We start from the raw sequence: 14,928 nt of genomic DNA on the forward strand, positions 1-14,928 counted from the left end.
ACAAACACATCATCATATTCACCAAACAAACCATCAAAGACCCACCAAATCTCAAAACTTCATTCACCCATTTTATCAAACACCTTGCCTACAAATCTATTTCTTTTCCCAAATAACCACACACATGGCTAGAACTTCAGATAATACCGACATTCAACCACGAAAACGTACCCGGAACCAATCCAAAGCATCCTCATCAAACCCTCCACCACCACATCAACCCCCAATTCAAACACCACCAACACAACCAACCACGTACCAACGGTTCAAAACGGAAAAGGCGGAGGAAAGATATCAAGAAATTAAGGAGAGGGAGTTTGTTGGAGAACGAGCATTTGATGTCACTAAACTCACCGAACATCCTACTTTTGAGGCAACACTGAGAGAAAAAGGGTGGGAAGGCTTGAATGGTATGGTGACAAAGACAAGCAATAAGTCCATTGCTTTGGAATTCTTCGCAAATGCCTATGCGGAAGAAGAAAATAGAAATTTTGCAATTGTAAGGGGGAAGAAAGTGGTGTATGACGCAGGTATCATCAATGCCGTTTTGGGATTGCCGGCTCCGGCAAATTGTGATGTGGTACGGCGAACTGCTGCTGCTAATTGGCCCACGACCCATGAAGAGTGGGATAATCTGCTTGTCGGGATCATGAAAGAAGGACAAGGGTGGAGGAGAAAGACCCCAACCAGCAATCCTCAAAGGATTAACACAGCACACTTGTTGCCAATATTCAGAGCTTGGGCATCGTTCATCAATTCTACAATTGAAGGTACTTCTGCTGCTGCTCAGATGATTTTGAATCGAGTATTTATATTGCTAGTTCTCCTCTCAGATCATGAACAGATGGATGTTGGAAGGCTGATTTCCCGCAGTATTAAGGAAATGGTGAGAACTAAGAGTTCGACACTGGGTCATAGCTGTTTGATAAATCTGTTGTGTGAAAAAGCTGGAGTTCCAACCGAGCCGTTGGATGTGTTTGTCAAGTCTCAGAATCCTATTACGGACATCACACTGGAAGGATATGAAAAGAAGATGAGAGAAGAGGGAGGTGTCCAGCATGAACTAGGAGAGCAACCAGAAGTGCAGGGTATACCTGAGGCCGAGTACCCACCTATGCACCCCGCATTGGCTGAGTATATTTATACATCGGCAAATTGGCAGGAGGAAGCATCATCGCAGTTGCTAATTGAACCGCCTCGATTCTCGGAACAATTTGCAGCAATGGCACTTCAGTACAAGAGGAAACCTAAGGATTCTTATAAGAGGTTTGGTGGCTCTAAGGATCGCATGGAGGGTTACTTTGAGGCTACCAGACAGAGGGCAGTTCAGCTGGAGAAGGATATTAGAGAGGACTTTGAGTTCGGAGAGAATGTGGAGATTGCAAACATGTTGAGTACCGACCCTCCCGACTTGTCTGGAGACGATCAGCAGGACCAGATGGATGAGGAGGAGGGTTGACTCCGGATTCGTAGAGCAGTAGTTTTTTTTTTTTCATTTTGTTATGCTTTGTTTTTGTGCAATAAAAAAAAAACAGTGTGTTGTGACTGCTGCTAGTGTATTGTTTTATATGCCCTATTTTGTAATTGCATCTGCGGTTGTTTGTTATTAATGAAATTGCTTTATTTTTGAATTTTACCAGTTTAGTAGCATTTGTTCATCCATGGTATATCAAAAGTTCAAGGAGGAAGAGCTTGCAAGAAGGTATCAGTTGAAGTGTACGGCAATATGAAACAACTTCCATAAACCTCAACCAGTAAGTTCCAAAGCCAAATTTTTTTTGCTATTTTTCAATTTTCACTAAATATGAGTGTTCCATTCTAATGCTATTTCTGAGATTTGCGAATTTTCTTTATGTTGATTGGTCATGTTGCTTACACACTAAGGCAAAGTGCTTGTACCTTGAGCCTTTCAAGCCTACCTTTTGAATGCAATTTTTTTTTCCCATTTTTAAGCCAACTTTGAGCCAGTAGGATAGACCCCGTTGTTTCGGTGACAAACCACGTCTTCCAGCCTAGAGACCATAGGATTTTATTCCAGTATTTTGTTGGAGTTAGACAAATTGTGATGAGGTTTTAATTCTAAGTTTGGGGTTGCTCATGGGATAGCAACAACTTAAGTTTGGGGTGAGGGTTACAGAGAACATGAGTTTATGGATCACAAATGTCTCAATCAGAACGTCTCACATATAAAAAAAAAAAAAAGTTGAAAAATGTCAATTAAGTTGATACAAAAAGTAATCAACTTCAAAAAAAAAAAAAAAAAACTTTTGTGAAATAAATTGAGACGTGTGTTGTAAATGTAGTGATTTGAATCATATTGTGTTCTCTAACTCTGTGCATATTATGTCAAGTTGTGATGATCTTTGTCGAGATAAGTAGGAAGTGTCTAACTCCAAAGTGTCATGTTTAAGCCTACTTTCCAAATTATCCCACCGTTGACCTTAGCCCCGTTACACCCTAAAAGTCCTTAAATGTGTGTATGGCAATGTGACTTTGATTGATGTTTAGAAGGTTTCCAAGTTTCGGTAATATAGTGATTAGTTTGTCGACTGTGTGAACCCTTTCAATGATGTTGCGTGAAGTTGTGGAGTGAAGGATTTGGCAAGCAAGTTAGCCCACTATTGCTGACTAGAAGATGAACTTTTGATTTACCATTGATGAGGTAGGTGCTATTTTACTGTTAGAATCCATTTATAAAGTGAGTTCCTTGAGGACAAGTAACGATGCAAGTTTGGGGTTGTGATGACACTAGGTCATATAGCACTGTTGCTTTGATTTCTATGTAATTTTCAGTTAAGTTCAGGTGATTTGTATGAGTTATGAGCCACAGAGAGGTGAAAATTCAAGTGCACAAGTACATGAACCATCGTACTACGATCTGTAGCATCGTACTACGATCTGAAGGCGTTTTGTATGGCTGAGGTTACTGTAAAAATCGTAGTGCGATGTGCTTTCATCGTACTACGATGTCAAGGAGCGTTGATTGATGATCTGGTTTAATGAGGCATCGTACTACGATATACCAACATCGTAGTACGATATTGGCGTGACACAATTTTTTCCTATAAAAGCCAGAATGTTCTCTTTGCAAAGGGTGGAGAATTTTTACGGAGAAAAGCTTGAATTGGAGTCTGAAGCATTGAGCCAACGGTGGGAGACCATCAAAACTCATAGTCAGTCATCACTTGAATGTAATGAATCCTTCTTTATCATTTGCTATTTGTGCTTTAGCCATGAGTAGCTAGATCTATTGTGATTAGGTCAAGAGATGATTCTGTAATAGCTCATTCGATGTAACCTGAAACTCTTACATTCATGAATTTCAATCTAGTTTATTCAGCATAAATTGTTCTCATTGCTTTTATGATCCTGACCAGATATAATTGATCTAAGAGATTAGATGACTATTGACACTAGCGTTTATCTCAGAAAATATTTATGTTGTTCTTTCTAGCGGACAATCTAGGGATAGAGCGTTGTTAGATTGTGATCATTGAATTAACGAATCGATTAGCCTTTGATGATTATAGGTTCACCTAAGGGATTAGGGAATTATAATTAGATAAGAGGACTTAGGATCAAGGGATTGACCTAAGTTAAATTGTTAATTTGTCGTTGACTTTGTGAAATTCGTGAATTTAAGATTACAAGTTACTTAATGGGTGATGTATAGATGAATCGATTGACCTAATCATCTCTTTAAACATTCCAAAAACCAACTTTATTTCTGTTAATTTTAAATTACAATTGCACTTAAAATCCAACTGCCTAGGGCAAACCCCTTATTTAATCACATCTTAGCGAAGACGTTTTTGTTTAGTGGAAATCAAAACAGTCCCTGAGGATACGAATTATTTATTACTTCGATATAAATTAGTACACTTGCTAAAATTGTATCACTGGCATTTATCACAGAGGTTCACGTAGTCTTGGGCGTCTTTCAACATGGTGGGCCAGTAGTATCCTGCTCGTAGGATCTTTTTTGCGAGAGCTTTTGCGCCAAGGTGTTGTCCGCAGATGCCGTCGTGGACGTCGGCGAGGACTTCTTGGGTCTCATTAGGTCCCAGGCACTTGATCAGTGGAGTGCAAAACCTCTTTTGTACAAGGTTCCTTCCACCAAAGTGAATGAACAGGCTATTCGTCTCAACCTTGTTTTTTCTTGTGGGTCGGCCGGGAGTTCACCATTCTCTATGTATCGAGATATGGGTCCCCTCCAATCTTCCATTCCGATGATCGTATTGATCTCCTAAGGGAGAGTTCCTCTATCCTGGATGCTTGGCTCGCTGAGAACCTCTTGTATGACTGTTTTGTTTTCGTTCGCAGTTCGTGTACTTGCGAGTTTTGAAAGAATGTCCGCCCGCATGTTTTGTTCGCGGGGAACATGGATTGCTTCAACATTTTCGAATTCTTTCATCTTCTCTAGTACTAACTGGACGTACTTTTGGAGGTGGTCCTCTTTTACCTGGAACTCTCACGTGACTTGGGAAGCCACGAGTTGCGAGTCGGTAAAGATTTTCACCTTTCGAGCTTCCATGTCTTTGGCAGTTCGTAAGCCAGCTAAGAAGGCCTCATATTCTGCAGTGTTATTGGTAAGAGGAAAAGACAAAGCGAGGGAGATTTCGACAACGATACCTTTGTTGTCTTCGATGATTATTCCGGCTCCACTTCCCTTGGAGTTGGATGACCCATCTATGAAGACGGTTCATTCCTCAGGGCTTTCCTCAGCTGGGAAAGTCATCTCGGCGAGAAAATTGGCTAACACTTGTGCCTTCAGTGCCTTTCTAGATTCGTAATGAATGTCGAACTCGGATAGTTCGAGTGACCATTTCATCATTCGACCGGCTACGTCTGGGCGACCCAAGATTTGTCTGATGGGTTGGTCCATCCGGACTATCACTGTGTGTGCTAGGAAGTACTGCCTCAATCTTTTGGCCGTTGTGAGGAGTGCGAGTGCTACCTTTTCAATTCTCTGGTACCTTGTTTCAGGTCCCAACAATGCTTTGCTAGTGAAGTATACCGGTTTTTGTCCTTTCGTCGTTTCTCTGATGAGCACGGCGCTTACTGCGTCAGAAGAGACGGATAGGTACAAGTATAATACTTCACCTTGGTCGGGTGGCGATAGCACTGGTGGAGCAGAGAGCATTTCTTTGAGGTGTCTTAAGGCGGTTTCGCACTCATCCGTCCACTCCAACTTCGTTTCTTTCCTCAAGAGTTTGAAGAAAGGAAGTGCGTGTTGAGTGGATTTATCCACGAACCTAGAGAGAGCAGTCAGCATTCCGTTAAGCGTTTGGATGCACTTCTTGGAGTGGGGTGTTGGAAGCTCAGTAAATGCGCGACATTTATCTGGGTCCACTTCAATTCCTCTTTCTGTTAGATAGAAACCAAGGAACTTACCCGCTTGGACTCCAAAGGTGCATTTTTCTGGGTTGAGTCGCATGTTGTACTTTCGAGTTTCTTCGAACACTCTTCTGAGATGGGTGACATGATCCACCTCTTGTTGGGATTTTACGATCATGTCGTCCATGTATACCTCGAGAATGTCGCCCAGAAGTGTCTTGTCATAAACTTTGTTCATCATACGTTGATAAGTGGCCCCCGCATTTCGTAGACCGAAAGGCATTACATTGTAGTATTAGTTCCCTGATTCGGTCATGAAGGCTGTTTTCATTTTATCTTCTTCAGCCATCGGTATTTGATTATACCCAGAATAGGCGTCCATGAAGGATAAAAGTTTATAGCCGGAGGAATTATCTACGAGTTTGTCGATGATAGGAAGAGGATATGCATCTTTAGGGCAGGCCCTATTGAGATCGGTATAGTCAACACACATACGCCATTTTCCATTAGATTTCTTGACAAGTACAACATTGGAGAGCCAGTGTAACACCCATACTAAACGTATCTAGAAAGTTTAGCATGAACGTTATTCTTAGTACTAGATACATTAAAATATACAACAATAAAACTTCGAATGAATATTCTTATACAACAAATGCGTTTGTACATCATAAATACAACTCAACTTTTCATAAATATACTATGAGCAACCTTGATTATCCAAACATCCTGCAGCGGTACAAACGAACACTTGTCGTAATATCCATCCGGCTACTAGCTTGCTAATCCAACCTGTTTATCTGAAACAAATAAGGATTGGGATGAGACATAATGTCTCAGTGAGTTCCCCTAAATCCTAGGCTATAGGCAACCTCAAGGGGGAACCTATGGTCACCACGTGTCTACATTACAACCTGACGGTTGATTATACGTGTGTGGGGACTTGCATACTTAGACGGTAGTGCATACTAGAGCCGTCATAATCTTATCTTAACTTATTATAGGCTTCACTTCCTAAACGTGTCATGGCGGTCGAGGGGAACCTAAAACCGCATTGCCAAAGATACGCTCTACGTATCGAGGCCTAAACATATCATAATCATGGCACGATGCTAAACCGGACGATTAGGGGAAACCTAAGATCGTCATCAGTGTCATGTTTATAACTTGCTCTATACATAACTTATACTTGTCTTAGCATCTAATGCTCTTAACTTGATCATACTTGTAATCATTCTTGCATAAACATAACATAATCATAATCATGAGAAACATAATCGTGTCTAAGTTCATTCATTAGGTTAGCGTTGAACAAACAATTATTATCTTGATTCATTTTACGGATAGTCCCGGGTGGAGTAACCCCGAGATCAATCCCATACATGACCGATGTACGTACATCGGACTCCCTCGGTGTTGTGCGGGTCCCTTGCTGCTTAAACCGTTCCCCTTAGGTCGAGAACCTCCCGTATCCCCCTGGTGTGGATAACAAGAGACACGAGCACCTACGTCTTGCTTACTCAGTGACATGCGGGTCCCTTACGGCTTGAATCATTCTCATTATGAGAACCCCTTGTATCCCCCTGATGTGGATAGCAAGAGACATGTCACCTACACATATTAATCATGGTCTTGTCATGCATATAAGTTAAACATATACATACTTGCTTGTTTACCTCGGAACCTTGATCGATCCGATTAATGGTAACTTATACTTGTTCATGCTTGTACATACTTAAACATGGTGGAGAGATTAACTAATCAAACCACAACTTATCATGCTTGCTATCTTATTCTTATTCATGTGCGAATATAATATACTTCGCGTCTTATCATCTAGGGTTCTTACTAACATGCTAGTTCTCGACTACTATGTCGAGGCTCTAGTTATTCCCCTTACTTAATGAATAATTTGCTACCCGCTCGTAAAGTCATTGGTTCACTCATATGCCATGCTACATTACACAAAGAAAAATACTTGCTTTACCTTCAAGAAAATCTTTTTACAACCTATGCCTTGGAATCATGATTGAGGGATTATAGTTTAAAAAGATTGCTTGAAAAGAACCACTCGCGAAACGCCAGAACCACCCGGAAGCGAACAAACACTAAGCTACCCCACTGTTTGCTCGCCTTGGCGAGTGATTGTGTGTGGGAGGCGAGCACCTGCTCGCCATTGCGAGTAGGAGGCGAGTGGACACCCCCATTCGACCTTCAAGCTCGCCTCGAGAGCCATTTGCTCGCCGTGGCGAGCTGTGACAGTCCAGAACTGTCAAAAATGATATTTTCCACTCAAAAACCTCAATTCCAATCATTCCAAGACATATCATGGCACTAGAGATCATATACAACTTGTAAAACAATCATTTAGCAAGTATTCACATGTGTAAAGTTACATGACATGAAAGGGGCAACTTTTCTATGTGTAAACCCTAGAAAATTCATAGTTATCTTTCAAAAGAAAACACATAAACCAAGGGTGGTAATCTAACTAAGGAACTCACCTAATCAAGGCTGCAAAAGATCCCAAGCTTTCCAAGCAACCAAAACCCTAACTTGTACCACTTGCTTCTTTTGTTCATAACCTTTCCATCATGATGTTTTCTTGCAATCTAAGGCTTCATGATCCTTGCTTGATCATCTTTGATCCCACCCAAAGCTTCTTCATCAAAACCCTAACCTTGAATCTTTTCTAAAGAGAAGGAAGGATTGGGAATAAGCTTAAACCAAGCCACCAATCTCTTGTAGAAAGATAGAGACACTAAAATTTGTTCTTGAATCTATGAAGAAGAAGATTTGATGCATGATGTGGTGTGAAGAGGGAAAGGATCGACGGAAGAAGAGAGAAGGAGAAGGAAACTCTTGCCATCAACTTAGAGAGAGAAAGACAAGAAGAGAATGAGATATTTTGCCCCATAAACAATTAAATACTTCTTTGACGTGCAATTACCAAAATACCCTTGTGTTAAGCGTGTTTAAAATGCCTCTGATGCTTTGATTGTGTTAAGCTGACACCTTATAAAATATTTCCTTTAACTTACTTTTCCCTGAATTTATTTCCTCTGGCACGATCACGGGTAATATACCGATACTGACAGGCGGGATATTACATTCTACCCCCGTTAAAAAAAATTCGTCCTCGAAATTTAGAGATTGACTACCAATCATCATGACAAGACTTACTGTCTATGGTCTGAGTCAATTTTTTTTTCTTCCATTCATACATATCCCAAAGGCTTCATTGTATTATGTCCTCATCTTGTTTCTTAACCCACATGCAATTGAACATAGCCTTCTTGATCTCAATATCACTCAAACTTAGAGTCATCTTAATATATCATGACTTGGAACTTACCTTGTTACACATAAACTTCTTGTCTCAGACTCGCACATTACCCACTTAACATAAACCATTCATAAAGGTATCTTATCATAAACTTGAACACTCAGGATTTGCCTTTTGACTGGAATCCTACCAGAAACCAGGTTTGCCCTGCCGTGCTTACTTGTAACTTTAAAACATCTTTTCATACATACATAATCTTATCGGGTAAACATATAATTCATACCTCAGTTTACTTATTGTACCTTGAGACATGCGTCTCTTTCTGACATCACTTATCTTGACGATTCTGCGGATCTCTTATCTCTTTTCAGAGTCTTAAGAAATCTTTCGATCTCATTACCATTCTTATTGCACCTAAATTCATGGATGACTCATATAACTTGTCGTAGAGAGGTGAAATTAATTACGCCTACACATATAACATTCATCAACCCATCTTGTAACTTACATGCTCTTAAACTTCCAACTTAAGCCTCTTGTATTTGAATACTCTTAACATATACTTGTGCGTCTCTTAAGACTTTTCGAAAATCCTTGTTGTTCACTTCACACATTATCTCTCCATAGCTTTCGCTTACTTCCAAATGTCACTTCCTGTTAAATAATAACGATACCCGTTCTAATATATTGCTTCAAAAGTTTTCTAAACATGAGTATTCGGATCCTTGGAGCGAATAGAGACATAACCTTTTAAAAGAATTTTATGAAAATATCATGTTAAAAACAATTTCGTTTCCAAGTCTCTCAATACCCATTTTAAATTTAAGAGTTTTTAAATCATAGTTCGAAATCTTCATAGCAAGTATCGTGATCATTTAACAAGTTTGACATAAGAGGGTGTGCACTTCATCATGCATAACTCATGATTCATATCTCCATCCATAATGAAATTCTTGAACTTCAAAGTAACTTCTTTCTTATTCTTTCTCGACTTACATACATATCTTGGAGGCTCACATAATTGCATAACATAAATCGTATAGGATCCTTAACCCTCATAACATTATCTCATTTCCTCGTTCTAAGAACAATAAACTTGAATCTTCAAAACATCATATCCGGTTACGATCACATATTATTATCTTATCCTGCATAACACTTCTTCTTTTAATACCGGTTCTACACTTGATAATTCAATCATTACTATAAGTCACAAAAGGAATCCTTCAACTCTTACATGTATTTCTCTTGTCATAGCACATACTCTTATATGCATCTTCCTTATCATGGTACATATTCTTCACTGACCGCATCAGTCTCATTACTTATTCAATATCTCAAAAAAACTCCTCGCTTGTTCCATAATGCTTCTTAAGAAGACTCTTACTATCAAGTTCCCTGTTCCATACTGTTAACTTTCGTTGCGCCACTCTGATTCCCACCAGTTGGCCTTAACCAATACTCCAATCCTTTAAGACGACTAAATTCCACATTCTCTTTCCCTATGAACATCATCTTTTTGAACCTTTCTCAAAACCTTTCATGTGGCAACCATTGCCATAAACATGCACTTCCCAATACCTTGCAAGATTGGATCTCACAGTAGACTTGTCGAATTACCATATTATTTTACCTGGGAATAAACCTTACTTTCTCACTGGTTGAGTTCACCTCATGACACACACTTATCATACATATACTTGTCTCCGAGAAATCTCGAATCCTCATAGTAGATCCATCATAAATTATACATGCCTTTCATGATCTTGCTTCATTGCATCCTTGTATTCTCACATACTATGTTTTGCATAATCAACTATTGCTTGCTCGTTAACTTCTTTCTTTAAGAAAACATTATATCATAACACACGGGTCATTGGCGTCGACGATTTCTCATCACATAAAATAAACATATTGAATTCTGGGTCCTAGTCGTTACCTTAGTTTTCACGGAACGAGTTGACAACATAACTATGCCATCACACCTTGTTCCAGGTGAATTTAACTTACTCTATGCGAGTCATGTCCGACTGGAACCTACAAAATTCCATTTTAAAATTTATAATCATCAACTCCAATTACCCATATGCGTCAACCTTTCTAAAATCTTGTAAACTTTTTGATTCATCATCATAACGAGCTTTAATAATTCAATTAAGCAAAACATAGGTCCGAGGGAATACTCATAACTTCCTTAAATCTGAAAATCTCGTGACTTTGAATAATTCTTTACCACTTACCTTTCATCTCATGCCTTCGCATCCGCTTTATCCACTCACATGTCAGAACCTTAACACTCTCAACCCAAGCTCTTCCTCAGCTCTTGCCATGTTAACTTCTAAGGTTACCTTAAACCGGATTGATTCCGTTAATACTTGTCCATGCATTTTCTTCCTTAAAAATCATAGGATGTGATGTGCATTCGATACTTGATGTTATATAGAATATTTGTTGCATAAAAGATTATGAAAACAGCTCCCAATTGCTACTTAAGGCCCTAGAGACGAAATGACAGGTTTCGGAAAAACTGAAAATTTTCGCTCCAGGTTCGCTATTAGCGAAATCCTCTGGAGTAATTTCGCTATTAGCGAAATTTTCGCTATTGGCGTGTTTTCTTCAGCTCAGTTTTCCAAAAGTCATATTTTACATAAAAATCCTATTTCCCCAAGTATTCTAATGCATATCATTCCTTCCAAACATCTTAAAACAATTCTTTAACCTTTGCATGGCAAGCATTAACATCAATCGATTCAATTCACGGCACATTAGAAACTGATATCTTGTTCATCATAACACACTTCATAAAGCTTCCACATAAAACCTTAACTTCGTCTGCTACGAACGGCTTAACTTATTTCTCAATCCCTGAGAGCTTACTGTCATACCCTAATTTTGGACCTAAAAATACTTGTTCAATTCTTCTTTTCTTGCATTTCAAATCATTTGAACTGTCTCTGATCAATTACATCTTTCTCTGCATTTTATTTCAATATTACTTGCAAAATTCATGAAAAAGGGCATTTTAGTCATTTCCTATGTCAAAATTTTCTTTCAATCTTAAAAAATTTGTTTGAGTCTTTTCAAATAGTTTGAATAAGTCTTCATTTCAATTCTATGTCAAAATCCATTTTAAAATTACATTTGAAGTCATTTTGAGTCAGTTTTGCCCCTAGGGGCATTTTAGTCTTTTCATGTGTTAAGGTCCTGATTAAATTCTAAAAATTGTCTCTGAGTCTTTTAACTTGCTTGTATAAGCTCTTGCTTTAATTCCCTGTTAAAAATCCATTTTTAAAATTGCATCTGAGTCATTTTTTAGTCGTTTTAGTCCCTAGGGGCGTTTTGGTCATTTCACATAAAATCTCTTGTCTGCTTCGTTGTTTTTAATCGTCTCGCTTTACGTTATTTTTCAATTTACTTTTTCAATTCAATTTTAGTTTTAATTTTCATTTTGGCCCTTGTACTTTTGTTATTTGCATTATAATCCCTTTTAAGTTTGTTAGAGTCCAAGTGTCATGTGTCCAAATGCTATTGGTCCATAAGAGTTTGTTACAAGTCCAGTGCCATGTGGCAGCCAGTCATTGGTCCAAAGTTTACCATGTCACCTATATAAGTCAAAGTCAAGGTCAAAAATAATTCATTCAATCATTACCACTTTTTTCCCAAAAATATCACAAAAATATCATAAAAAAGAAATCAGAGAAAATTCCTTTCTCTTTTCTCTTTCTCGCCGTAACCAACTCCTTCCCCCACCGTTAACAAACTCCGGCCACCGCAACAAACCACTCCACCACTCTAACCTCCCACAAAAACCTCCAACCACCACCCTAACCACCTCATTCTTCCACCTTCCTTCACCAATTCGTCACCACAACCGAATCAAACCACAACCAATCCAAAACTTCACGTGTTCTCTCAACTTCACCATTTTCCAGAATCGAAATCCGAATTCGCAGCAACAACGATTCAGAGACCTCCATTTTCAATTTCAATACGGTGTTCTCATACAACCGGTTCCAACATCAACAGAGCTCAAAGTAACGGATCAGAATCAAGAAACAACAAGGGAGAAGCAAGGAATTGAATCATTTCCGCAAACGCACAACACCTTCAGATCGTGAACCTTGCAGGCTCCATTTCGTGAATCAGGCATTAGCATCAGATTATTGGTCACGTTTTTCGTCTGATTCGAAGCATAGAACCTCCAGCAAGCTTGGATCCACGCTTTCATTGAAGCTTCCCGTTCTGCTTCCTCCATTTCAATCCAGGTATCACTACTTCAAACCTGCTTTTGAATCTCCTTCTTGATTCACGATTTGTGCCACGTTTTGGACTTCTTTGCATGAAATCAACGGTTAAGGCCTAGATCGGTGCTTGTCTTTATGCTTGGGTTCATCTTGTCGTTCCTTTTTAGGATGAAATCGAGTGGTTGAATGAAATTTCATGTTGATATATTGTTGAATCTGCTTGCGATCTGTGTTCTTTTGTTCAACATGCTTGAATTCCATTGGAACTATTGTATAGGATTAGGCATGGTTGTTTATTCTAGCTGCTTAGAAGTTAGGGATGCAAAGAATTCAAAAGATTGAAGAGGTTTTTGTTTGAGGGAAGAAGATGATTCAACAAGAAGAGGATTATGTGACTGTGTGTGTTGGGAACGGGAAAGAAATGAAGAAGAAACTAAGTGGGAACTCTGTTATGTTTGTGCCAGCCGAATTGGGTTGTTTAACCCATCATGTATCCATGACCCAGTAGACCGACCCATATTAACCTTGGGCTTGGGCTTGTCCCTTCCAAATTCGTTTTCCTCCATGCTTTTTTGCTAGTTCCACACTGCCTAGTGCTTTTTACACCCCTATGTTGCTCAATTTTCATGTTAACGTCCTAATCTTTTTTCTATAAGTTTCTAAGTACATTTGTGGCATTTTTGCAGTGTTTTTACAAATTGAAAATTGATAAAAAAATAATGTAGGAATTTTCTTGCTTATGTGTGATACTTTGTGAAGAACTAGAAAGAACCTTGCATGATCTCGGCCCTTAATCTTGAGTATTTGATATGGAACCTTGTTATATGAATTTTATGAATATTGTGACTTTGAATCCATGAAATTGGTGCTGTTTGTGAATGTTTCATTAATGCCTTGTATTCCAAGATTTGTTTGTGAATAAATAATGTGAAATTTGCCTAATTTTTGTCTTAAATGCTTGATAGTATATATTCCTTTAATCCTCTTTGTGAAAACTGAATTGAAATTCTTTGGGAACCCTTTGAAACATGAGGATTATAGGTCATATTCAAGCCTTGCATTGGTGATGGATTTTTTAGGCCTATTTCACATTGTTTTTGCTTGTTTTTTTTATGTAAATTTTCTTACTCTTGTTATGATAGCTATGACTTGCTTTATATCTTGTGCTACTAACCACTTTCGTTTCATGTTTCATTTGTTCATAAGCATTCAACACTTCATCTTCCTCTCCACTTTATTTCTTGCACTTTAAGTTTCACCAAAGATTAGAATGTAAAAACTTAGGAATTTTTGTACTTTACTTTTATGCAATTTTAATTTCTTGCAAGACCATAGAATGTAATTAGGGCATGATGTAATAAGGACAATGGACTCTAATAATGTACACCGACACAAGCACCGACACATGCACACACATCACTTTAGGTATATAGCTAGAATATGCATGTTTAGATGTATGTTTAGGATTGTATGTTTAGATGAATGTTTAGGCTTTACACTTAGAAAAATCATTTTCCAAAAATATGAACAAACTTCACTCAAACCATTTTCCAAATAAACCTTGGGATCAAAATCCCATTGTAATTTTCCCTTTTATTTTCTTAATCAAATTTCAATGAACTTTAATCATACTTTGACCATATTTTGCAAATAACTAATTCCAACCTCACGATTTCACAATCTTATGCCCTTGAGGCCTCTTTCTATTCTTCAAAATCCCATTTTCAAATTTAAAAGCAACCAACAAAAACAAAAACATTTTTGGAAGAGAACTACGGTGGATTTGATCCCTTAAACGGGTACGTAGGCAAGGAACAAATTCCTTCAATTCAAATAAAACAAAAATTCAAACACTTTCTTCTCCCTCCAATTCTTCACTTAGAATACCTTTAGGCCTAATATCACTTTCAAAATAGCATTTAAAAATAGAGTGCGCGCGTAGAAATTAAAGACGGTTCCTATAGGATACTATAGTCGTTATGGGTGCCTAACAACTTCCCGTAGCGAAAACAACTCCCGGACCTCGATTCTCAAGGGTTTTGCTTACTTTTTCCCTTCCCA

The sequence above is a fragment of the Medicago sativa genome, chromosome 6 (genome assembly GCF_051527215.1).
Source record: "Medicago sativa cultivar Bolivia chromosome 6, Bolivia_mono, whole genome shotgun sequence".
Taxonomy (NCBI): Eukaryota; Viridiplantae; Streptophyta; class Magnoliopsida; order Fabales; family Fabaceae; genus Medicago; species Medicago sativa.